Genomic DNA, 27510 nt, shown 5'->3' with positions numbered 1-27510 from the left:
CTAAGTAGTGTTGATTGCCATCTTTCATATGTACAAATGAGGACTCTGAAAATTTAAGACATTGAGGCTTTTGCTCAATGTCACACAGCTAGCAAATAACGCAGTTGTAATTCAGACTTCTAAAATTGATACTCCTTTCATTATAACAGTGGATCTCAAAGTGTGGTCCTCAGCCCAGCATCATTGATACCACTTGTAAGAAATACAGATTTTTCAGACCCTATCCTATATCTACTGAATCATAATCTCTGGGCATGGGGCCTGGCAATGTGTATTACAAATTCTCCAGGTGATTTTGAGGCACACTAAAGAGTGAGACCCCTTGCACTATATTATCTCTCTATCCCATTATATTATAGTATTTCAGTTTTTGAGAAGGAAATAGGTATTAAGGGTATGCAGTTCCAACTTGGAACTTATTGTTATGATGACACTTCTCTGAAGGCATTGTAATCACAGGCTAGATCAGGAAGAAAACCAGGGGACTTCCCTGGATAATATCTATGAAACCTCTAGAGAACTGGGATGAGGAGAATCCATTGAATTAGGACTTCCAGCAGAGGAGCACATTGGTGGAGGGGAAAGATGGATCAGACCAGTGGGGAGATCATAAGATTGTACTTCGTGAAGACCACTCAGCAGAGGATATTTTAGTTGACCCTCTGGGAATTATTGACTCTAATGCTTATTAGAAAAAGATTCTTCAGAGACTATTTTGGAAAATATTTGACATATGAGGCACTGTGGTAGCTGTGATTTGCTTCTTTACTTTATCAACTTTTAATAGAATTTACTTTGAATCCACTGTGGCCAGCATCTTGCAAGTTGGGCTACAGATGGCAGCCTACTACACTATAAATACTATTTGACAAATGCGTATTGAAGATCTATATTAGACTAGGTGGTAGGTAAAGAGTATAAATTTCCTAGTTGGGGCTCTAAGCCAAAAGAAGAAAGTCACATACACATAAAAATATTAAGGATTTTTGTGGCCCTAGAATTTTAGACAAAAGCAGGAGGGTAAAATTTTGTTTTCTGATTATACTTACTCTAAACTGTGAGCTAAAGGGTTAGGCATGAAGTTGTCATTTATCATACATCAATTAAAAATAAAGATGGTAAGCAGATGTGACATTATAACTAGAGGAAACAGAAGCAAAAAAAAAGACAATTTTACTTAAATGAACAGATGCGTGTAAGAAAACAAAACCAGCAAAACAAACAAATATTTGAAATAAGAATTTTTAAATTAAAAAATGAATTAAAAAGGAACTATGTTCCTAAGTTGAGATATCTAGTGTGTTGAAGTGTCTTCCGTCAGCTTCCTTGGCAAATATTTTTTAGGCATCTGTGATCAGCATAAAGACTACTAGCTTCGAGCTCTGAGTTTCTCCCACATTTAGATCTCATGAAAGCCTTGGTGTGGGAGGAATATTGCCACCCATCCAAGGTTTCTGGACATTTACTATTCAAGATAGTAAGTGAATGTAGCAGAGCCTGGAATGTATTCACTGTGGCCATGCCTGTTGTTCCTACACTTCCAGAGTCTTTGGACTGCCAGAATAAATTTGGCACTACCAAGGTGGATTCTTCCAGTACTAGAATTAAGCCTTGTTTGGACCAATTTTCTGAATATCTGGTTGATTGAGAATTTCCTTCTTATCACTAGTGTACTAGGAAAATACAGAAATACATTTAAAATAATTAAACAAGATTAAAAAGAAAAGATGTAGAGAAGCTTTCTTATAGGTTTCACATAAGTAGAATTGTATAGTTACAGAGTTGAATAAGCTAAACTTTAACATCTTTTTACCACCTTTGGGCAATCTGTGTATTAACAAGTTTTCCAGGTAATTTCAATACACATTTAAGTGTGAGAACCATGTGGATGGACTTACTTTATTCAAATATCTACTCTTTCTTCTATAATATCATCTCTACAATATTGAATTTTCAAACCTATATTATAGTCCTCTAGCAAAGCATTATATTTGTACAGAAATGTATAGTACACTATACATGAATACTATAAGGCTTTGCAATAGAGCAGAGAAAGTATGAGGTATGTAGACAAAAGATCTAATTTTGAATCCTGGCTGGGTCATCGACTATTTCTGCTACAGTGGAAAAGTCATTTATTATTTCTTACACTCAGTTTTCATGGTTGTAAAGTGGGATAGTATTTGCTTCTAATTCATAGAGTGGTTGTGTTACTAATGAAAAAAATTAATTATTCAGCTGACATTTCTTGATCACCTACTGAGTCTGGAATGGTGCTAGGAGATAGAGTAAACAAGACATAGTCTTTTCCCTTAAGAAACGATAGATGATACCAAATGTATTAGTACTTCTGGAGGGTAAGGTGAGAACATAACCCATTCTGTGTATATATGGTGGGAAAGAATCAGGAAGACTTCTCAAGGGGTTGTTCTGTTCAGAGAAACATGCAAGTAAAGTAGGAAGAAAAATTCTATAATGGAAGTGGGTGGTGGGTAGGGCATTCTGGGTAGAGGGGATAACATGGAAAAATTTGGAGGTAACAGAGCATTGATCATTAATGAGACTGTAAGTAGTTGATGTGCTAATTGAGACAAAGGTAAGAGTCTTGAGAGATGAACATGAACATGTAAACAGCAGCTAAATTAGTAAGGGCTTTAAACACCATAATGTGTGGAATGTGGAGTCACCAGTGTGGAATTTTAAAAAGCCATTGGCACAATGAGATGGATATTTTGTAAAGACTAATTGGCTATATTACATAAGATGGGGAAGGAGTCCATCTAGGTGGTCATTGTGTAATTTGGGCAAGAGGTAATGATGACCTAAACTTGGGATAAGTCAAGAAGTAGAGATTTGAGATGATAAAGTTATAGCCTAAATGGCATTTGGAAATGAATAGGATATGACTGAGAAAATATATTAATATCAGTTTCCTAGACCTTGCAAGCCTATAGTTACAAAATTATTTTTAATGCCCAGATTAGCATGTGTTGAGCTCTCACTGGTTCTAATTGTTAGCAATCCATCCTCCTTAAAATGACTTTCACCCCAGAGGTGATTTCCAGGGTGCTGCCTCTTATGCACTCAAGGACAAGTCCCTGAAGTCCTTCTGCTCTGTCCCTCTGTCATGCTGCCCTATGACTGCCTGTTTTGCAGGTCATCCTATAGTCTGTCTTTAGACACACAAATTTTCTACTGGATTGGTTGTTGCTTTCCCCATCCTAGCCATGAGAGCCCTATGATCTATGGTTCAGACCTCTGCTACAGTAATAGATGCATGGCTCAGCATCTGATTTGGGGAGGCTAATTCTACAAAGTGCAGCTGAGACCAGTCCATAACTTTAAGGATATTTTCCCAAAGGTCTAAGGAACCAGATTCTAGGGAAATACAACACAGAAATTGATTTACAACTATATGTGTGTTCCAAGTCATTTTAGAATTCCTTATCCTGCCTTATTGTCCACCGCTCTTCATGTGGTCAGGAGTACTGAACTCCTGCACTGAAACTTACCAAGATCTCCACACCTTGAATTCAGGCCAAATCTACTTTCAACTCTAAAAAATAAATAAATAAACTTTTTCCTCACACCTAACTAAGGCTTGCACCCTTGACTTGTGACTTATTTCTGGAGCCTGAATGATAGCAAGTATATCCATTTTTCTTCAGGAGAAACCTCATCTCCATTCACAGTTTTCTGTTCTGTTCCCAAGGCCTCAACAAAAAAAACATAACATAATAGTAAGACATCAGTATACTTCTCAGAGTCTAGATTATTTGGTTTTAAGCATGAACAGTCTTATCCTGTGGGCTAATAAGACATAGTTTAGTTTCCTTTTTGTCTCATTTCACCAGTGACTTAATAACCTTGGGGTTAAAACTCATTCATGGTAACCTTATTACTTATATATAGGTGCTTTTTATTAACCGTTATACACTAAACAAATATAAACGTTATTATTTTATGCAAAAAACAAAGTCTAAATTATTTAATACAATTCAGTGAATTGTATTAAAGAAACTGGTTGCTCCTTATCCAGAGTATGATGATATAAAGCCCTATACTTTATTGAGTTTGACTTTATAAGATAGCATGAATAACAATATCTGAAACAAAATCTGTTTACAACAGCTTGCCTCACTAAGTCACCAAAATCCTAAGCAGATATGATTTTCACTGGAATTTATCTGATAATAATTTCAGTAAGGTGAAATGAAAAGGAAATTATAATACCTTTGTCAGACTGATTCTTATTCTTTTTATTCTTCTTTTAGAGAATGAGCATCACTTTTTTCCTGAAGCTAAAAGGAATTTTTACTTTGTGTGTTAATTTTTATCAAAATTAGCACCAAGAACAGCTATATATCCCTGGTCCTAGAATCTGGACAATATAAGTCATATGGCAAACATTTCAAGCTTCAAGAAACTGATAATTTAAGCTAAATAAGACTGATATAGGAAGATAAAACCATTTATTAAAAACAATCAGAATAAAGAATGTATCATTTAGTAAGTAAGGATAGACAACAATTGAAAATGAATCTTAGGCTCTGGAGTGGGAAAGGAAAAAAATTCCTTTATGTTGGGTTCAAATGGTAAAATATTATCCATAAAGTCCACAAAGTGTTGGAGATGGGGGAACAGTTTCTTACACCATAAAACAGTCCCACACTCACATCCCCACCAGGCTCATTTTCTCCATAAAAATTAGGACATTAATACTCTACCTTCAAACCTACTTGGCCATACCTTCTTAGTAAGCAAAACTCCTTTTCTTTCTAGATTCCTTTCTCCTCTCTTGCCCTATTAACTCTCAGCCCCCTTAAATGATTTTCTGTCCCATTGAGAATCTTTTACTGGCTCTACTTTCTGCTTCAATAGTCAGTCACTTGGGTCCCTCTACTTCCATTGCTGACTGGAGATGACAGGTGAAACGGAGGTTGGAAATGGTTCTCTGATCATGAACTGGACTCAGAGTGGAAAAGATAAAAGATGATCCAAGTTCTCAGTATCCAGAAAATTCCTGCTTTCATGTTGCCTCTATGATAAGAAAATGATGGCTTTCTCTGTCTGTGGCCAAGAAGAGGGCAGGGAGGTGGACCAGAAGCTACTCTACCACCTGCTGCCCTCGTAGAATCCCTTCAGTCCTGAACACTCCCTCTCTTCATAGTAGATAAAAAAGAACTCACTTGAAACAATGCTTGTTGCACAGCAGGGAGTTAATAGTTTCCCTACCCACTTAGCTAGCTGGTTTACGTCCTGTGGGAGCTTGTCATTTATTGCTTTGCTTTTTAAACTGGCTACTTTATAAATTCACCTTTGTATATACTCATTCTTCTGCAGTGGTCTGGGATTCTTAAGTTTTCTTCCCTGAGATACAATGATTTTAAATGATTTCATTTAAAGCCTCATACTTGCTTCTTTGAATGTATTCTACCAAAGAGGACTTGCCCTGGCACATGTTGAGACAGAAAACATTCCATTGCCATCCATGCCTGAGAGGATATAGGGCCTCTCACAGGTTTCTAGGTCCCTCATTCTCTACCTTCTCAATATACACCCTTCACTATCTGTTATATATGCCACAGTTATTGACAGATTGTGAGGTGGCATACATTCTCCTCTGAACTAATTTATGAATATGTAGAAAGATATTTCTGTACACAGCCTTAACATTCCTGGTTATGGCTTTACACTTTACAAGGTATACTAGAAAGAATTCTAACTCTTCTAATACAAAATGTGGATCTATGTGCATTTGTCTGCTGAAATTCTTTTGTGAGACTCAATGTCCTTTTGCAGCTTCTGACCCTGCATCTGCATATCATAGAATTTTTATCTGTTACACATATATCCAAAAGCAGATGTATTTGCTGGAGCATCTCCTATACATTTTTAGGTTAAAAGAGTATCTTTCTCTGCATTAGTAGATATTCTTAATGTTGTAAATGACAGAATCCCAATCAAAATTGACTTAAGCAAAATTAAATTTATTGGGTCCCATAACTAGGAAGTCCAATGGCTTCACAATGCAATGTCATTAGAACTCGTTGTATCTTCCATCATTTCTTGCCTTGCTTTTATATTTTGATTCCAAGTGGTAACAAGATGATTGCAGGATCTCCAGTTCTGATGTAATTTCAGGTCTCACAGGAAAGGGTAGGAATATCCTTTCCAGAGATTAGAGTAAAATCATCTTCCATCTCACAAGCTCAGCTTAGGTTATGTGTCTGGTCCTTAACAATTGACATGGCCAGGCAAATGCTGTACTCCAAATTTCCAGGTCTAAATCACACAGTATTGGGAGATGGATTCAAATCCAACAGAAACAAATGGACTGAGAAGAAAATTAGAATGTGGTTATCAGAAAGTGCTGGGCAGCAAAACCAACAGATGTTCACTGTAGTCTCCCTCATCTTGGTATGTGGCAAGATCTAGGAAAGAAATGCGTTGAAAAACATAATGATCCAAATAGAAAAAGATGGCATCATAGGGAATATTTAGTTTTGAGAGTATTTGAAAAGAAGATAACTTGGCATAGAATGATCTTCTGGACATTGAGATTTTGAGAAAGACAAAAATGTAATAGGAAGTTTTTGGGTGTCCAATACATGATATAATATATATTTAAATCTCAGTAATTGTCCCAAGCAAAAAAGATTTCCGACATCAAGAAAGAAATATTTGAAAATGATGCAGCAATTACAATTCTTCCAGTAGTTATATACATTTAAATGCTCCAAATATTCTCCTTTGTATTACATAGGTAACATTTTTAAATGCCATTGCCTATTAAATACGGTCTATGTATTCATTTAAAAAGACCTTTGACATATACTCTAACATACTGCTATAAAGAACACATAACTGTTCTGAAAAGAACAGATTGTTTATATTTAATTTTATTTAAAACAATATTAAAATAGTTCCAGAGGGAACAAGTAAAATATCAATAATAAGAAAATATATTTTATCCATTAATAAAACCTGTATTATACGAAACAATTTAGGCAAATAAAAATCTTCCAAAGCTCAGTGATTCATAGACAAAGAAGATAAACATTTTCCCTCCACATACATATTTTTTTAATAAATTATTTTATAGCAGACAGGCAATTTTTCATGCAAAGTCTGTATTTCTAATTGTGAATTTATAAACTGAGAAGAAAATTATGCCACATGAATATCGATGAAATTCTAAATTAGGGTTACCTTTCTTGTTGGGAGAAACTCAAACCTTCATAATCAAGACGGCAAAGTTTGAATTTTGGGAAGTGTTATGATCAGGTTTGTTAGGGGTTGAATTGTAGCCTCTCAAATTCATATTAAAGTCCTAAGCCCCAGTACCTTAGAATGTAACTGTATTTTTTTAAAATTTTTATTGGGGTATAGTTGATTCACAATGTTGTGTTAGTTTCAGGTGTACAGCAAAGTGAATCAGTTATACATATACATATATACACTCTGTTTTAGATTCTTTTCCCATATAGGCTATTATAGAGTATTGAGTAGAGTTCCCTGTGCTATGCAGCAGGTCCTTATTACTTATCTATTTTATAAATAGTAGTGCATATATGTCTATCCCAATCTCCTAATGTATCCCTCCCCATGCCTTACCCTCTGGTAACCATAAGTTTGCTTACTATATCTGTACCTCTATTTCTGTTTTGTAGATAAGTTCATTTGCACCTTTTTTTTTAGATTCCACATATAAGCGATATCATATGATATTTGTCTTTCTCTGTCTGACTTACTTCACTCAGTATGACAATCTCTAGGTCCATCCATGTTGCTGCAAATAGCATTATTTCATTCTTTTTATGGCTGAATTATATTCCATTGTGTATATGTACCACACCTTCTTTATCCATTCCTCTGTTGATGGACATTCAGGTTGCTTCCATGTCCTGACTATTGTAAATAGTGCTGCAATGAATATTGGGGTGCATGTGTCTTTTTGAATTATGGTTTTCTCCTGATATATGCCCAGGGGTGCGATTGCTGGATCATATGGTAGCTCTATTTTTAGATTTTTAAGGAACCTCCATACTGTTCCCCACAGTGCCTGTACCAATTTAACATTCTCACCAACAGTGTAGGAGGGTCCCCTTTTCTCCACAACCTCTCCAGCATTTATTGTTTGTAGATTTTGTGGTGATGGCCATTCTGACCAGTGTGAGGTGATACCTCATTGTAGTTTTGATTTGCATTTCTCTAATAGTGACGCTGGGTATCTCTACATGCTTTTCAGCAATCTGTATGTCTTCTTTGAAGAAATGTCTATTAGATCTTCTGACAATTTTTTGATCGGGTTTTGTTTTGTTTTTGTTTTTTTGATATTGAGCTGCATGGGCTGTTTGTGTATTTTGGAGGCTAATCCCTTGTTGGTTGCTTCATTTACAAATATTTTCTCCCATTCTGATGGTTGTCTTTTCTTTTTGTTTATAGTTTCCCTTGCTGTGCAAAAGTTTTTAAGTTTAATTAGGTCCCATTTGTTTATTTTTGTTTTTATTTTCATTACTCTAGGAGGTGGATCGAAAAAGATCTTGCTGTGATTTATGTCAAAATGTGTTCTGTGTTTTCCTCTAAGAGTTTTATAGTATCTGGCCTTACATTTAGGTCTTTAAACCATTTTAAGTTTATTTTTTGTCTATGGTGTTAGGGAGTGGTCTAATTTCATTTGTTTACACGTAGCTGTCCAGTTTTCCCAGCCCCACTTATTGAACAGACTGTCTTTTCTCCATTGTAGAGTCTTGCCTCCTTTGTCATAGATTAGGTGACCATAGGTGCATGGGTTTATCTCTGGACTTTCTATCCTGATGCATTGATCTATATTTCTGTTTTTGTGCCACTACCATACTGTTTTGAAGACCATAGCTTTGTAGTATAGTCTGAAGTCAGGGAGACTGGTTCCTCCAGCTCCAGTTTTCTTTTTCAAGATGGTTTTGGCTATTCAGGGTCTTTTGTGTTTCATACAAATTGTAAATTTTTTTTGTTCTTATTCTGTGAAAAATGCCATTGGTAATTTGATAGGGATTGCATTGAATCTGTATATTGCTTTGGGTGGTGTAGTCATTTTCACAATGTTGATTCTTCCAATCCAAGGACATGGTATATCTCTCCATCTGTTTTTGTCATCTTTTATTTCTTTCATCAGTATCTTATAGTTTTCTGAGTGCAGGTCTTTCATCCTTAAGTAAGTTTATTCCTAGGTATTTTCTTCTTTTTGATGCGATGGTAAATGGGATTGTTTCCTTGATTTCTCTTTCTGATCTTTTGTTGTTAGTGTATAACAATGCAAGAGATTTCTGTGTATTAATTTTGTATCCTCCAACTTTATCAGTTTCATTGATGAGCTCTAGTAGTTGTATCTGGAGATAAGGACTTTATAAAGGGTGATTAAATTAAAATGAGGTCTTTAGGGTGGACCCTAATCTAATATGACTGGTGTTCTTAAAAGAAGAGGAAATTTGTACATATGAACCAACACCAGAAGACCATACGAAGACATCAGAAGAAGATGGCCATCTACAATTCATGGAAAGAGATCTCAGAAGAACTAAACATGCTGTCATCTTGATCTCAGACTTCCAACCTTCAGAATTGTGAGGTAATAAATTTCTCTTTTTTAAGCTACCCTGACTGTGATAGTTTGTTGTGGCAACTCTAACACACTAATACAAGGTTTAAAAACACTGGAGTCCCTGATAGAATAATATAGTAATTAATTGATAAATAGTGCCCTGGTCTAGATAGTTCATCACCATTCATTGAGTAAGCATTGTGACTGCACCATAATAAACAAAAGGAAAATAGTGTGAGATGAAATAGTAGAGTAAATAACATCTAGAGCATGTAGAGCTTCTTTAGTTCTTGAACTTGATCCAAAAGATGTTATAAATTTACTGAAGAGAGTGACAAAATCAGACATGCCTTTTAGGAAGTTCAATCTGGTGGTAGTAGGATGGATTAGATAGGATCAAAAGTAGATTCATAGAGTTTAGGTAAGAAGTAAGGCTTCTCTCCACAGGAAGTAATGGGAATGGAAAGAAAGGGAGGATTGTAAGTAATATGCAAGAGTGTATTAGTAAGACTTGGTTAGAGGATATAAGTGATAAGGAACATTAGAAAGGGAGGGGACAAGAACAGTGATCAGGATTTAAGTTGAAAACTTGGTAGACAGTATGAACATGCAGTAAATGGGAAAAACTGGAATAGGAGCAAGTTTTAGGGGACAATTATACATTTAGCCAAAAAATATTAATATTAATAACTGATAGAGTTGTTAAATGTCTTTGAGAGGGAACAGCCAGAAAGATAGGAAAAAAATTAAGGAAATAGCTTGTTATGAAAGCTAAGGTGAGGAAGTGTCGAAAGAATTAGCTAGTGGTGAACCATATCAAATGACACTGGGAGTGGGGTGGGGAGGATCATATAAGATGTGGCCTGAAAGATGACTATTAGATGGACTGACATAAAAGTCTAAAGAAACAGAGTGAAAATTTTCTGGCAAGAATTGAGGAGTGGTAGAAGGAGAAGAAATGTAGACAAGAAAGAATTTAACCTGGTCGGTTGAGTCTCTCTTTCCTTAATCTACCTCTACACATCTCTTTACCATTTTCTCTCTCTCCACCCTCACGTAAAGAAGTGTCTTTAATTGGTTAGAGCCCAGGGCATTAATTGAGTTACATTTTACTAGGGGGATGGTTTAACTTTAAAACTGTATTTTATTTATTTATTTATTTTTATTATTTTTTTTGCAGTACGCGGGCCCCTCACTGTTGTGGCCTCTCCCGTTGCGGAGCACAGGCTCCGGACGCGCAGGCTCAGCAGCCATGGCTCACGGGCCCAGCCGCTCCGCGGCATGTGGGATCTTCCCAGACCGGGGCACGAACCCGTGTCCCCTGCATCGGCAGGCGGACTCTCAACCACTGCACCACCAGGGAAGCCCTAAAACTGTATTTTAAAGTTTAGCATCTCTGTACAGAGCCTTGTTTTTCTAATGTCGGTCCTAGGCAAACTCTACATACTAGGGCAAATGATGCTCAATCTTTATTTGTTCTCTAAATTCTGACCACATAAAATGGATATAAGGTAAGGACAGTGCCTGTTCTCCAGACCTGCTTTTTCTTATTGAGCAGAAAATACAAATGTGGCCTCACATAGAACTTTAGTAATAAAGTTGATTCTCCCAACAACTTTGGAGTTTGTGAGTTAACTATATTATCAGATTCTTGCTTACTCTTAATAAAGTAACATGCTGATTATTTTTGCCATGGTTCCTAATATTCAGATCTTTCTGTTGATACCCTACTGAAGAGAATTAACAGACAGATTAAGATTTAAGCAATCCTGGGTCCCTGTTCTGAATACTATGCAATCCCAACTACACTTTACACCTCAACTTTTAACAAAACGCAGGGAAATAGAAGACAGTAGCTGGGTGAGGAAATATGATCAAAGAATTTTTTAAGGTGGATATAAAGAAGACAATAAACAGGGAGAGGTTAATAATATAGGAGAGAGAAGATAACTGAATATATTATTTTTCTAAAGGAAATAAGCTTAGGACACAGTGGGAGGGATCGCATATTTACTCCATCATAAAAAGACAAAGGTAACAAAGAACAGCAAATGTAGTTAAGAAGTTAAGAATTGTTCTGAGCTGGTGACTTCTAGTTTCTCTGTAGTAGAAAGGGTCATCTATTGAGAGTGAAAAATGAAGAAAGCTTGTCAGAGGGTTAAGGAGAGTACAGAAGCTTTGAAATATCATTGCTGCAGAGGATGGGAAGATGAAGAGACAAGAAAAAGATGATTGCCCTGCCAGGGCTATTGAGGATCCAGCTGAGTTTGGAGAACAAGTACCAATATTCCTGGTTAAGCTTTTTACTCCAACAATGCCAAGAAGCCCTGGGAGGTGATAATTAAATGAAATAGGGTTGGTACTTTGAAGGAAGGGTGGGAAAAATGACAGAGGCAAATAAGTGAAGACAAGAAAGGGGATGATGTATAGAAAGCAGGGGCCAATGGAGTAAGTCCAAAATGAGCTGTTATATGATAAGTAATGAAGCATGTTAAAACAATAAGAGCTTGTGATTAGAAACTGGGATACATGAATTAATGATGGCACCATTTGAATTGTCTACGTTGGAGATAGAAAACTTGGATATTTTCATCAAGAGGGGTTGTCTAAATAATCTAACCGTCCATTTTCAAATCCAGAGCCTCTTGTCTTCATAGTTATATTTCTAATTGGATCCTCCAGTTAGTAAAACAGGAGTCAAGTAATTCCTTTCAAAAGCTGTGACTTCAGTGTTATCTATATCATATTGATAAAGATAATTAACACTGCTGTACATTATAAATGAAAGTTAAGAGAGTAAATCCTGAGTTCTCATCACAAGAAAACTTTTTTTTTCTATTAATGCTATATCTATATGAGATGATGAATGTTCACTAAACCTATTGTGATAATTATTTCATGATGTATATGTCAACTCATTATGTTGTACAACTTAAACTTATAGAGTACTGTATGTCAATTATATGTCAGTAAAACTGGAAAAAGAAAAAAAGAATCCCAACCCACCAATCCCAACATAATACATGGTAAAATTTTTGTTTTAGTAACAAAGGCTATGTGATCCTAAGAAGTAATTTTGACTATTTTTTAAACTAAATTAATAAAATTTTTGGTGTCAAGTAAATGCAAAAAAAATAATAATCATTAGGAGAATCTCTTGTAACTTGAACACTTTAAAAAGTTGTCACTCTGTTATATACTAGCACACCCTAGGATTTTTTTTTTTAAATTGAATATTTGGAATAATCTTTTAATTCTTACTTGTTCTTAAATCTTATATAACCTCTTTTTGTTTTTCACCCAAGCTTTTCCTAAATGATGACAGGACTTCTGTATAATATATTGCCAATATTTTCCTATATGTGGATTTAATAAAAAACATAACTGAATATCCAAATATACCATATATGAATAAGATGGGTTTATATTTTCTTTTTTATTTAAAAAAGGTTTCTCTACTAAATTAGGTTTTATAGTATGCTTTGGTGTTATATAGATATGAAAAAATATGTATTAAATGACAAATTTTAGTGTAACCCATAGGTTATAGAAAATTTAATGTAAGAGAATCTTAAGAATGTGTTATGTTATTTTTTTCTGCTTTAGAAGAACAATTTTGAATATCCTTAGGGTTTGGGAGACTGTCTATTGCATTGTTTCATAGTAACTATGACTGATATCTCCATATGTATGTGTGAATATATAAATATGTGTATATGTATGTGTACATATGTATGTTAAATTTTGCCTGATATATACATATATATGCACACATGTGTATACAGTTTAAATTATAAATCTGAGTGCTATTGCTAACAAGTTTATTTTAAAAAAAATCTGTCCTTCCTGAAGTTTAATCACAAAACATGATATGTACATTTTCATTCTTTTGAAATTTATTGAGACCCATTTTATGGTTCAGTATATTGTTTGTCTTGGTGAATGTTACATGTGCAGGTAAAAGGTGTGTAAATGTGTATCCTGTAGTTATGGGATGTACTATTCTAGAAATATCAATTAACTTATGTTGATTGATAATGCAAATCTTCTATATCCTTACAGAATTTTTTTTGTCTAATTGATCTAACAATTATTAGAAAATGATAATATCTCCAATAAAGATTTTAAATTTCTTTATTTCTCTCTAGTGCTGTCAGCTTTTCCTTCAAGTGTTTTGAAACTCTATTATTTAGGTGCATATGTTATTTAAAAACTTCTGTTTTTCTCATGATAGTTTCCTTTCATAGTTTGAAATATACTTAATTATCTCTGAAAATACTTGCTGTCTTGAAGTGTGCTTTAATATTAATTTAGCTAAACAAACTGGAATTATTTTCATATTTTTTCTTTCTATATTTCATCTCATATTTCGAATGCATTTACAGACAACAGAATATAGTTAGGTTTTCTTTTCTTTTGTCTAATCTGCCGATCTCTGTCCTAAAATTGTAGTGTTTATTAGATTTGTATTTAATACGATTATTCCTATGATTGAGGTTTAGATAATATCATGTTGGCATTTATTTTCTATTTGTTCCATCTTTTTAAATTTTAATTTTGTTGATTTCTTTCCTTTCTGTATTCACTATTTCAAATTACCCCCCCAAAAAACTCCAAAAACCCTTTGTAATTCCATTTTAACTCTTCTAAAACCTTTATAGCTGTAACTCTTCAATTTCTTTTTTCTAGTAGTTGCTCTAGTTATTACAATGTACACCTTTAACACACTAAAGTCTACTTAGAGTTAACATTGTACCACTTCATGTGAAATGTAAGACCCTTATAAAAGCATAATTCCATTTATGCCTTTCAACCCTTTTGTTATTTTTATCATAAATTTCACTTCTTTGTGCAGTATAACCATATAGGAAAATGTTATCATTTTTTCCCTTGAAACAGTGTTAAATTAAAAGCAGAAAAACAATTTTTATATTATCTACGTATTTATATTTCCTATATTTTTTTAGTTTCATTTGATAGACCTTTCTTTAGCACTTGTATTCATTTAGTTAAAGCATTCTGGCAATTGTTTTGTTTTGTTTTGTTTGTCTCAAATGTTTTAATTTTAGTATCATTTGTACTGGATGTATACTCCTGTGTTGGCACACTTTAAAGTAGTTTTTCCATTATTTTGGATAAAGAGCCAGTCATATTTTGTATATAATGGTCTTTCTTTCCTGGTTGCTTTTATTCTGTCTGCTTTATTATAGGTCTTCAGCAATTTGCCTATGATACACCTAGGTGTGGTTTTCTTTTTATTTATCATGCTTAGATTTTAGTATCTGTAGTATGAATTTTCTAAACAAATTTTGAAAAAAATTGACAATTACTTCTTCAAAAATTTTTCGCCCAATTTTTTTATTTCTCTCCTTTAGAAATGCAAGGTAAGTATATGTTAGATCACTTGAGATTATCCAACAAGTCACTTAGGACCTGTTTATTTTTTCTCTTTTTTTCTCTCCTTTAATAGAATAATTGCTTTGGTTCTGTCTTCATGTTAACTGAGCATTCATTTTATTGTTTTCAATATGCTGTTAAACCCATATAGTGCAGTTTTTTATTTCAGATAATGCACTTACCATCTTTGAGATTTCCACTAGGTTCTTTTCTACATTTTCAGTGTCTTTGCCGATATTCCCTATTTATTCATATGTTCTTCTGTTCATTTAATTTCTTACAGGTAATGATAATTGCTATTCAAAAATCCTTCTCTACCAGTTCTAATATCTGGGTCTTCTGGCATGTTTCTATTGGCTGCTTCCTCCACCCCTGCCCCAATCATATGTCATATTTTCATTCTTCTTTGCTCTTCAGTGATTTTTTTTGTTGTATGCTATATATTATCAGTTATGTTGTAGGGAATCTTGCTTATTTTGTCTTCTCTTAAGGGTATTAAACTTAGTTCTAGTAGGCAGTTATTTATAGGGGAATCTTTTGATGTCATCAGGCATGACTTTATTCCTTGTGAATGATAATTTCAGTTTTGGCTTAGTACTAAAGCATGCCCGTTAGTGTAGGAAGCATTTCTCATCCTTGATGTGTGACCATTCTGGGGTTTCAGCTGAAAGCGTAGGTGTTCAGGGAGTTATCTCTACTCTGGCTGGGCCAGAACTTAGTACCTCACAGCACTGCACTACCTTAGATCAGTTCTTACTTTGTTTCTTACTTAGTGCTCTTAGTGCTCACAGAATCTAACCCTGCTTATAGCTACACTCATGTCGAAAGACTTACAGTAAATCCCCACACAGATTTTTGATGTCTTCTTCTGTATTGCATTTCTATTGCTGGGTAACCAATTACCACAAATTTAGCAGCTTAAAAAACACCCATTTATTAGTTCACAGTTCGATAGTTCAGGATACTGGCACAGAGTAGCTGGGTTCTCTCCTCAGTGTCTTCTAAGGCTGAAGTCAAAAGGTTTTGACAGGGCTACATTTCTTTCTGGAAGCTCCGGAGAAGAATCCACATCCAAGCACAATCATATCGTTGGAAGAATTTAGCTTTTTGCAACTAAAAAACTAGTTGCAGGACTAAGGTCCCTGTTTCCTTGTTGGCTCTCAGCCAGGGACCCCTCCACTGCTAGAAGTTGCCCATATTCCTTACCATGTACCCACAATAGGCACTTTACAACATGGCTGTGGCTTTTCTTTCCAACTGGAAAGATTGTCTCTCTGACTGCTTCTTCTGTGACCAGCTAGAGAAAACTAAGGGACTCACTTAAGCAGATCAGGCTCATCCCAGATCATATCTTTTTTTCTAAGTTAAATGTGCCATATAAGATAACCTAATCATGTGAGTAAAATCTATCATATTCACAGTCCTGGTGTCTATAGAGATATGTACACTAAGGACAGGGATCTTGCTGCCATTGTTGGATTCTATCACACCCTCTATATATCTCCTTTCTCTCTGATACCCTACCCTTAAAATTCCACCCCATTCTGCTATCCCATCTTCTTCACCCAATGAGAATCCCATGCTGTGCTTATACTCCATCTCTCTGCACCATGGTGTGCGAACTACCACCAGGCAGGAAGCTGATGCAAATTTACCTTATACGTTCTTCTTCTTTCAAAGATCACTTTGCTGTACTGCCTTTTGCAAAATGCTCGAAAACAGTTGACTCACGAATTTTGTTTAGTATTTCAGTTCTTTACCTCAGGAGGGCAAGTCTAATTCCAGTTATTCCATCATAACTTGAAGAACAATGGGAAGTACTTTTATAAAGTGATGAGTCATGCAAATATCTGAGAAAAAGAATACCAGGGATAGGTACCAACAAGTGCATACTTGTTTCACATTATCCAAACTGGATTAAACACATACACACATAATAGAAGGGATGACTTTCCTTTGGGAATGTAATTTGTGTGAGGGAGCTGGATCACTTGAAAAACTTTATTTTCCATATGCAATCTTAGTGGGTATCAACAAGAGGTATTTTTGAGTATATAGACTGTCAGAGCACAAATACCCTTCTCTTTGTTATTTGCATTCAGTGCCAAGGTAATTCATTCAGTTCTGTGGCTCAGACATTATCTTATGCTCAAATTCTGATTATGTTCAAATACATCTCTTGAGCCTTGATTTCTCTCCATGACTTTTTGGCTAATATATCTAATTCTCTACTCAACATATTATCTTGCTTGACTAGGAGGCAAATCAAAATTAACATGTGCAAAATCAACTCTTGATAATCTTCCCCCATCCACCTGACAAAAGAATTTACCTTCCCTGAGTCTTTCCTATTGTAGTAAGTAATCTATTCTTTCTGTTGCTCAGGCTAAAAACTCAGAGAAATCCTTGACTTATTTATTTTACAACTCATCACACTGATAAACAAATCTTATTATCTTTGCTTTCAATCTTTAATCCCCTAAGGCAACAAGATTAGTTGGATCTAGTTCAAAATATATTCCAAATTTTACCACTTCTAATCCCCTCCAGAGCTACTACTCTGGAGCAAAATCATCAAAATCTCTTACCTTGATTACTACAATAGACTCCAAACAAGTCTACTGTTTATAGTCTACTCCCCAGCCCTAACAGTCTCTTCGTACAACAGTCAGATGATCCCTCAAAAATATAAATCATAATTCCCCTGCTCAAAACTTTCCTGTTTCCCTACTGCACCTAGGAAAAAAAAATGCAAACTTTAGTAAGATTAACAACCCAGGTAATTAGCTCCTATCTATTTTTCTAACCTTATTATCTATCACTCTCCCTCTTGCTTTCTCTATTATAGGCACACTGATCTCACTGATTTATTCCATTAACAAATCAAATGTACTCCTACCATAGGGCCTTTATATTTGATAGTCACTTTCCTTGGAAAGTTCTTCCCAGAAATTCACATGGTTCTCTCCCTCATATCACTGTTTTCTGCTCCACAAATAGGCTTATCACAACCATCCTACCTAAAGTAGCAATCCTTCCACTCTACTTTATCTTTCTCCTACTATTTGTCACGTTTTGACATCCTATTATACCTCAATTGATTGTTTATTAATTGTATTTCTTCGCCACTACCACATAAGGTCATTGAAGGCAGAGACCTTATCTGTTTTGCTTTGTGTTGCTTTCCCAGAAACTTTACCAATGTGTTGTTGATAGTATGCAGTCAATAAATAAGTGCATGAATGACTAAATATTTTCCTGCTCTGGAAACTGTATCTTCTCAATTCTGTGACCATTGAGACACTGATAAATTGGTATTACTTCCTAGATCAAAGAGCAAGTAATCAAGCCTGAAGTTTAAATAAAGGGGCTTTAAAAAAAAAGAATTTGTTAGCATTGCATTTTTCTCCCCTTCATTACAGATATGCAACCTATCACTTGGAAAGAGCACACATAATCTGTTATATTTTGTTTAACACACTAGATACAGACTATTAATGTCATATGTTTCATGAGAATGATGGTGTCAGGATTTTTAAGACCTCTGTAATGAATTTTATAGAGGGTTTCCCAACAGTTATTCCCTATCAGAGAATGGCTGCTCTCCAATATCTACTCTCTTTTCTTTTTTATTAATAAACGTTAACAGTTATTATTACTGTCAAACATGGATTTGTATATCTGATGTGTTCTTAAATAACGAACTGCTGACCCCCATGATAGTTCATGAGACACAAGACAGATTTGGAATCATCATAGGTTAAACTTTCACTTAGAAGGAGCTTCCTATTTATAAGATCAAGCCCTAGGTGTTTAGGTGAACACAATTTAAATTCTTTATTATTCTTTCCTTTTGTTGGCATTATTGCATTTTTCTCTTTTCCCTGATGAAACACTTCACTGTTTATTGCATTTGCTAATTAGATTAGCAATTACCAATTAAGTTAAATTTCAAAGTACCAGTCAAACTTTATATATTAATTTGTTACACCATTACTAATTAAGATAGCAGTTTTTACTTAATGGATTACATGTGAATTAAGATGATTCAGTCCATTTTTCAAAGCCTACATATATTTTACTAATTGGCATAGTAATCATTAGTTTATATTTAAATTTAATATGTCAAGTTAGTAAAAAGTCATGTGACAGTTCAAGTCTGAAATATAGGAAAAATACTAGGATAAACAAGAGTTAATTGAATTCAGAATTATCCAAAGTTTGAGTTGAGATGAGTAATGTTTTGGAAGACATGTATAATCGTGCTTTTGAAGACAGATAATCTAAGTTCTCTAATAAGAACAAACAGATTAAAATATATTAGTAATATTCAAAGAACACTTTGTAGAAATATGGTCCTTTCATCTGGCAGTTAGTGATTTACATACCTTTTGGTGGGTAGTAGCTGAGGGTGCGCTGGTTCTGCCAAAGGCATGTAAATGAAATTATATTTTTTAAAGTTTTCATTGGGTTTTTACATCTGGACTTCGAAAATTTTTCAAATACTGATTTCCTTTTACTGACTTTTAACAAATATTATGAACAATTCTACTGCCAGATGTTTTCTTACTACATTGGAGATACATCAAAGAAAACATATAAAATCTTAGCAGTGTAATAGATATATATTTGTAGTAAAGAAAATATTCTATAAAATGCTTAATTATACTAAAAACTTACTACACTTACAACATCAACTACATTAACTAGGTTAATATGCTTTCATCTGACTATACTTACCACATTTAATGATTATTTTAGTCAAGCACAAAAGTTTATATTGTTTAGCATAGTTCTCTAGCCCTGGGCCAAACAGGAGAGGATAGAAAGAAATATAGCTTTACTTAATTATAAACTTGTATAAATTGTGAAATTGCAATCTGGCTCACAAGACTGTTATTACTTAATGCACTCCAGCTCTTTGGTCTTAGTTATAACCCTAGTATAGTGAAAGATGATGCAAATTTACAAATTAGCAGATACATATATTTTAAGACACTAATAATTAAAAAGGTCTACTAACCGATTTGGGTAAAAATCAGTTATTGTGAATACCTATTCCTGAGTTGTTGATGTTTACATATCTGTCTTTTTGCAAAGGGGTATTTTATGGAATCCATCTAGGAATCTGGCATACAAATGGTTAAGCAGTAGGTCTGCAATCAACTCTCTCCTTTTTGGGAGAGCTTCTGGTCAGAAAGGAAGCTGACCCAGTCTAATCTCCCTTTAAACAAGTTAATGACAAAAATTTTGGCAAACAAACCAATGATACTTGTTAGTGGAATAGTTCATATCTATGGATGCTTTTAGCAGGTTGGACCAGGGTTACTATAATATGTTATCGTAAGAAAAAAATTCAAAGCTTTCAATTTATGGGGCAGTTCTCTGGAAGAAAAATGTCTTATAAGCTATGTAACTATCTGATTAGAAGGTGCAGATGTCTTATGATCCAGACAGTTCTCTACTGTGTAAGGTATGTAGTTGCATGCATTATCCTAGATCTCTCCTTGCTGACCTGTACCTTGAGATTATTCATGTCATCAAAACTATTAGTAGGGCCTCCCTGGTGGCGCAGTGGTTGAGAGTCCGCCTGCGGATGCAGGGGATACGGGTTCGTGCCCCGGTCTGGGAGGATCCCATATGCCGCGGAGCGGCTGGGCCCGTGAGCCATGGCCACTGGGCCTGCGCGTCCGGAGCCTGTGCTCCGCAACGGGAGAGGCCACGACAGTGAGAGGCCCGCATACCGCAAAAAGAAAGAAAAAAAAAAAAAAAAAAAAAAAAAAAAAAACTATTAGTAAAACTGTGTTACTGGCTCAGAGCTCTGATTCATGTGAGTGAGATTTGACAATCTGGTCTTTTGTGTTATCATAATATACATTTAATATTTTAGGTTAACTATATGGCAGACTAAATATTTAAAAAAATTATATGGTTGGATGAAAAATACAAAGTTATAACCACTTAAAGTGGCTATAATATCCTGGTCTTAGGCACAAATGTCATTAAAATTCACCAGGATCCTAAGATCCTGGTCTTAGGCACAAATGTCATTAAAATTCACCCTTTATTTAAGAATCCAATAGTTAATGCACTCTAAAAATTCTTTGTCTATTAAACTTAAGTATACATTAATTCAATTTTTACTAGAATTTGTGGAAGATGAATTACAATAAAAAAGCCATTAGCTTTTTTTTTTGTTTTTTGTTTTGTTTGGACAAAGTGTAAAGAAGTAGGAAAGGAAAAACTCAAAGTATTAATTTTCACTCATCTCTTTCAATACTATTACAACTTCCTCCCGTTTACTTTAGGTTTTGATCTCTTTAATTTTACTTCATTATTTTATTTCCTTCTAGTTTTGTCTCTTATCTTTAGTTATAGACTCTGTTTTCTCTTAACCATATTCATCTCCTGCATATTTCTCTCCCTACAAATAGCTTCTGTTATATTTCTGCATGTGTCTTTCTGGATATGTTTATGTCTGTATGTATATATAAACTTTTACATTTCTTTCTCTATTTCCTCTGTTTTTTTCTAGTCAAAAATGTGCCATTCTATTAAGTAACTTGCTTTTTCTTTTATCAAACTATATTTGCTATCATTAAATATGAGCTCTTTAAAAATGAAAAAACTTAATATTCGGGAAGATTCCACAATTTTGATTTTGATGGGAGATTTTCCCTAAAATCATCTGACTATTTTCCAATCTCATTCTGACTTTCTCCCACTCCTGCCCAGTTCTTCCCAACAGAAGAAGGGCCTGATACAGGTAAAACTGGGAAAACTCATCTGGCTCCAGAGAATGAGTTAGTTTCTACTTCTTCATGCTCTAAGTCTTCCCAGGTCATCTGTTAAGTCATCAGGGGGAAGTTTGCCTGAGATTAGTTATCTAATAGTAGACTAATATGTCTATCTAACTCTGGGATTCACTGTTGGATTGAATATTTCACTCTCAAATAGGCTGTGTGTCCTAACTTACCCTTATTGACGTTAATGATAACAATATTGCTCTCAAATATCCATCTGTTCAGGAATACAGTGAGGAAAAGGGTAAGGAACCGAACTAATTATTAGGTTCCTTTAAAGACCTTAATGAATCATCATTTGTTTAAACTATCAGTGGACAATTAGGTTGTTTTTAGATTTCTGTGTTTACAACAAATTAGTAATGAAAATATTTATAGCTATATTTTTGCATATTTGTGTGATTTTTATCTTTAGGCTAAATTTCTAAAATTTAAATCACTGAGCCAAATATTTTTGCACATTAAAATTTTTATAGATATTTCCAAGGATTATCTAAATTTTCACTAATTTATACTCACAACAATATGTTAAGTGATTTTTTTCTGCTATGACATCTGATAAGTTGATTATTCATTCTATTTTTATAGGGTTGAGCAAAGTATCACATATTTACTTTCATCTGTCTATTCTTCTGTAAATTTCATATTTATGTCCTATAACATGTTTTTCTATTTTTCTTTTCAAAACTTTATTTGTAAAGACTTCTTTTATATTAAAGAATTTTATTCCTTCTCAGCATATGTATGTAAATAGTATTTTTTAAGTTGTCCTTTATTTTTGACTTATTGTATCTTTATCATGCTTATGTTCTTGGATTTTATGTATTTAAATTGCTTACTGTTTTGCTTTATGTCTTCAGAACATCAGGTTTAGAAAATTCTTTTTTTCTATCCACTTCAAAATTATACAATAGCTATCATTTTCTTAACTCCCACAATTTTCTCTGCATTGAATGGGAAAATGGGGCGATGTATTAAGCCTGACTGTTTTCAAATTTTCCTTCCTATAAAAATTGAATAATGTTTAAAGACGGATCAGAGACAGCAGAACGTGAAATAAGTTGAGTCAACTTAAGCTGCTAAAAAAGCCAAAAACAAATGCAGAAAAAAGAGTCATAAACAAAGAACTCTTGGAAGAACATAGGGGTCAGAAGTATCTGTGATATGGAGGAGTTGATAAGCTTCTCTAAAAAAGGATGATTCAAAAGATTGAGAGATTCCTGCTGTGTAATGTAGAAGGAAAGTCAGATAATAGGTTGTGTTTTCCTTAACACTGAGTGATGGGAAGATTGTATCTATTTTTGTTTCAATTTGCTCCAATTTCCAAAACAGCTTTAAACATGATGCTCTACTTTATTTGTAGCTCACTTACCAATAATTCTGACTTATTCAAGCATAAGGAATACCTTAACATCCCAAAAGTACTTATTCCCTTATTACCTGCTAGTAAATTATGCAATAAATGTTATTGTCAAATATGGAATACTAAAGTCTGACTTGTAATCTATTATTGTAACTTTAAATTGGAATTAGCTCGAGTCAAAATAGATTATATATTTTTTTAAATTTTAATCAATTTAATACTTTTTGTTAATAGGATGACAACATTAACTTTATAATTTTAAAATTAAGTGTTTCACATTAATTGGATTAAAGATTTAAATATATTAAATATCTTTAAGGACTAGAAGCATTAGTGGAAAATTTGTATGATTTTGGTAAGTGACAAAAATTAATATGGAAAAATCAAGCAATTTAGGGAAGGTAGACACAATTAACAAACTATATAGAACTAATTTTATTATTTTATTTTGGTATCAGAAATACCTACCATAAAATGTTATATAGCAAGTAATAGAATAAATATTTAAAATGTATATGACATTAGATGATTAATACACCTAGTACAAAGAATATCTCAAAGTGATCAGAAAAAGACCAATCCCTTCCCAAATTGACAAAATATTTCAGTAATCAATTTAAATTAGAGGGAAACCTAACAACCAAAAAAATTGTGTCAGGAATCTAAACCATTTTTGATTAATGTCTGCATTAATGAGATTTATTTTACACATCATTTTGAAAGACAAAATAGAGCTACAGCCTCTAATTTTGGTGAGAATGTGAGGAATGGACACTCATATGTTGTTAATAGAAATAATCGTTTGCTATAGCTTTTTTTTTTTTTTTTTTGGCGGTACGTGGGCTTCCAACTGCTGTGGCCTCTCCCGTTGTGGAGCACAGGCTCCGGACGCACAGGCTCAGCGGCCATGGCTCACGGGCCCAGCCGCTCCGCTGCAGGTGGGATCTTCACAGACCGGGGCACGAACCCATGTCCCCTGCATTGGCAGGCGGACTTTCAACCACTGCGCCACAAAGGAAGCCCCGCTATAGCTTTTATGAAATGTAAATTGCCTCTACCTTTAACATTAAAAGAATAAACCCACCTCCTACCATTTTTCCAGAAATCCTACTTTTGGTGATCTAGCACATAGAAGGAGTAAGTATCCATATATGGATACAAATTAGAGAGTTGTAGATGTAAATATATGTATACATATATACAGATAGATATATAGAAATATATTGCAGCATTGGTTTACTGAAAAGATATTGGCAAAAAATTGAATGTCTATCAGTATTTACCATGAAAGAAATCATTAGTGTCATGTAAAGATATTGCATAATGCTGCAAAACTATTACAAAAAAAGAGGTAGCTCTATAGTTATTGACTTGATATACTATTAAAAAATATGGGAAAAATTTGAAAAGTATGATTATATTTTGGTAAAATAGCAATAAAATGCCTTAAGTGTGAGTGTGTGTATTAATGTTATGGAAGGAAATATTTATATCAATCTGTTAGTGGATGGAGAGGGAATTTAAGGTTAGGAATTCTAGAACAGTTACTTACATTATGCATTGTTTAATGTTTGCAGAGAATAGATTTCTACTGTTGTAAATATTAAATACAAATTTAAGAAATGTGCAAATAAAAGACAATTGGAATCAAAGTAAATAAGAATGAGAAAACGAAAAGGGTTTTATAAAATTATCATTATTATTATTATAAACATATGGCTTGGGGTCCCTAAATTTGTACATTTTATTTTTTAAAGAATTCTCACAAAATAGGAAGTTAACAATTCTATCATGAATTGGCCATTTCCATTGAACTATTTGAGTGTAAAAATTTAAACACATATGATGCTATTGTAAATTATATGACAAAAGGATGTTTAGCTTACATAGGATTTTTTTCCAATCTATGCTGGAATGAATTCATTCTTACATTAGTTTTCAACTTAAATTTAAAATGTATATATAATTAAAGGGTTAACAATGTGCTGCTTGCTAAGGTCAATTCAGACAAATTAGGGAATAGCTGAGCATTTAAATAGATTATCATTTTGAACTGTTTTCATCCAATTAGGATGATTTTAAATGAAACTTGGAATTTTCTAAAATAAAAAAATATATGTCTAGGGCTTCCCTGGTGGTGCAGTGGTTGAGAGTCCGCCTGCCGATGCAGGGGACACGGGTTCATGCCCCGGTCCGGGAAGATCCCACATGCCGCGGAGCGGCTGGTCCCGTGAGCCATGGCCGCTGAGCCTGCGCATCCAGAGCCTGTGCTCAGCAACGGGAGAGACCACAACAGTGAGAGGCCCACGTACCGCAAAAAAAAATAAAATAAAATAAAAAATAAAAAAATATATGTCTAGACATTATTGATCTTCTAGTTTAGTAGTATAAGGTGGTATTAAAACAAATAGAATCCTTCCTTTCCTGGGATATCATTAGTCACAGTCTCAATACAGGTAGGTCTAAAGCTGGTTCAGTTGAGTACCCTACCTAAAGATATTGGGGCTTCTACAACTACCACCTCCTGCTCCCACACCCTCATCATGTACTATGATGCTAAATGGACAGGGGAAAAGGGAAATATGGAAAAACATAGATTTTTACAACGAAAGTTTATCCCAGTCACATCCTGCCTGAATGACAGATAAAAGCAGAACTGATTTGCTCTTCTCCTGAGTGCCTTTCCCAAAAGTGCCACATATCAACACTTTCAAAAGTAATTTGTTGACAGGATAGTTATTAAAACTGTAAAAGTAGAGGAAGTGTGTAAAAGTAAAACCTGGAAGCTGTCAGAGGATTGTGTTATTAATACAAGCTTCTTCCCAACCAAACAATTGGACAGGCCCTGCTGAGACTTGCCCCTTGGCTTGGTTCCTTTGATGATGAAACCCTGACTTTCCTAAATCCTCCCACCTGTCCCCAACACAAATACCACAAAGGAATCTGGGCCGTTATGGAGCTCAGTTAAAAGCAAAGCACAAAACTCACTGTTTAATTTTTAGGTGCATCAAATAATAGTTTAAATTTTTTTTTGAATTGGAGAAATCTGAAATTGCAAGTGGAGTTTGGAGAAATATGAAATTATAAATGTTTACATGGCATATCCCCCTTTATTATTAACCATTTTCAACTCACATTCTCCATAACTTATTAGATTGATGACTGACTTACTGACTTATTCACTCATTTGTTTATTCATCTGTTAGATCAAAATTTACTGTGTGTATTATTCAGAGTTCTCCAGAGAAACAGAACTAATAGGATGTATACACACACACACATTTATGTGTATATATATATATATATATATATGTATATCTATATTTATATATCTGTCTATCTATCTATCCATCCACCCATCCATCCATCTACCTATCTATTGAGAGAGATTTTAAGGAAGTAACTCATGCAATTGTGGATGCTAGCAAGTTCAAAATCTTTATGGCATCCTGACAGGCTGGAGAACCAGGGAAGAGTTGATGTTTCAGCTTCAGTCTGAGGACAGTCTGAATGTAGGCTTCTTTCCTGTGTGAGGGCCCTTAGTCTTTTTTTCTTAAGCCCTTCAACTGATTGGACGAGGCTCACCCACATTATGGAGGGTAATCTGCTTTATTCAAAGTCTACTGATTTAAATGTTAATCACATCTAAAAAATACCTTTCACAGAAACATCAAGGCTTGCATTTGATGAAACAGCTGGGTACTGCAGCCTAGCCAATTTGACACGCACATTTAATCATCACTGATTTTCAAATACAAAAAGCCTAAAAATCTGTTCAGTACATAACCTCATGGTAGAGATGGAAAGGGAGGGAAGAGAAGGTGAGGGACAGGCACAAGGTTAACTAACTGGATTGCAATAGAAGAAGCAAGGTAACAGATACTTACAAAATGTCAAGGGAGCTGAGAATAGGAAGTGAATAATTTTTCATGACTAAAAAAAAAGATGCATTGATGTTCAAGATACATTCCTCTTGTCCAGATATTTGGCCCAGAAGAGCAGTTGCTCTAGTCAGAGAGAAATTTAAAGAGATGTGTGAATCTCTACCTTGGGGCTCATGTGGAACTTGTTCAAGACTCAGTTCCAAAATATTTGCAAACTTAAGCTGGGATTCAATTTTATAGTGAAATTTAATATGCATTGGGATCTTACTTAGTTTGAGGCATTGTCTTTAAAAATCTCATCCCCCCAGATAGATTTTATTTTATAAGCATTGTATATGACTATTTGTTTGAATAAATGTGCAGAGTTTTTGGAAGACTGTTTTTAACTGCTTTAGACTGTGAGCTATGCAGTTTTTCCATATGAAATTTTCATAGTAGAATCTTTGCTTCAGCAAATTGCAAAGTGTTTTTTTTCTTTTG

Source organism: Mesoplodon bidens, assembly GCF_964165515.1.
Source record: "Mesoplodon bidens genome assembly, chromosome: 1".
Taxonomy (NCBI): Eukaryota; Metazoa; Chordata; class Mammalia; order Artiodactyla; family Ziphiidae; genus Mesoplodon; species Mesoplodon bidens.
This window is presented reverse-complemented; position numbering follows the sequence as displayed.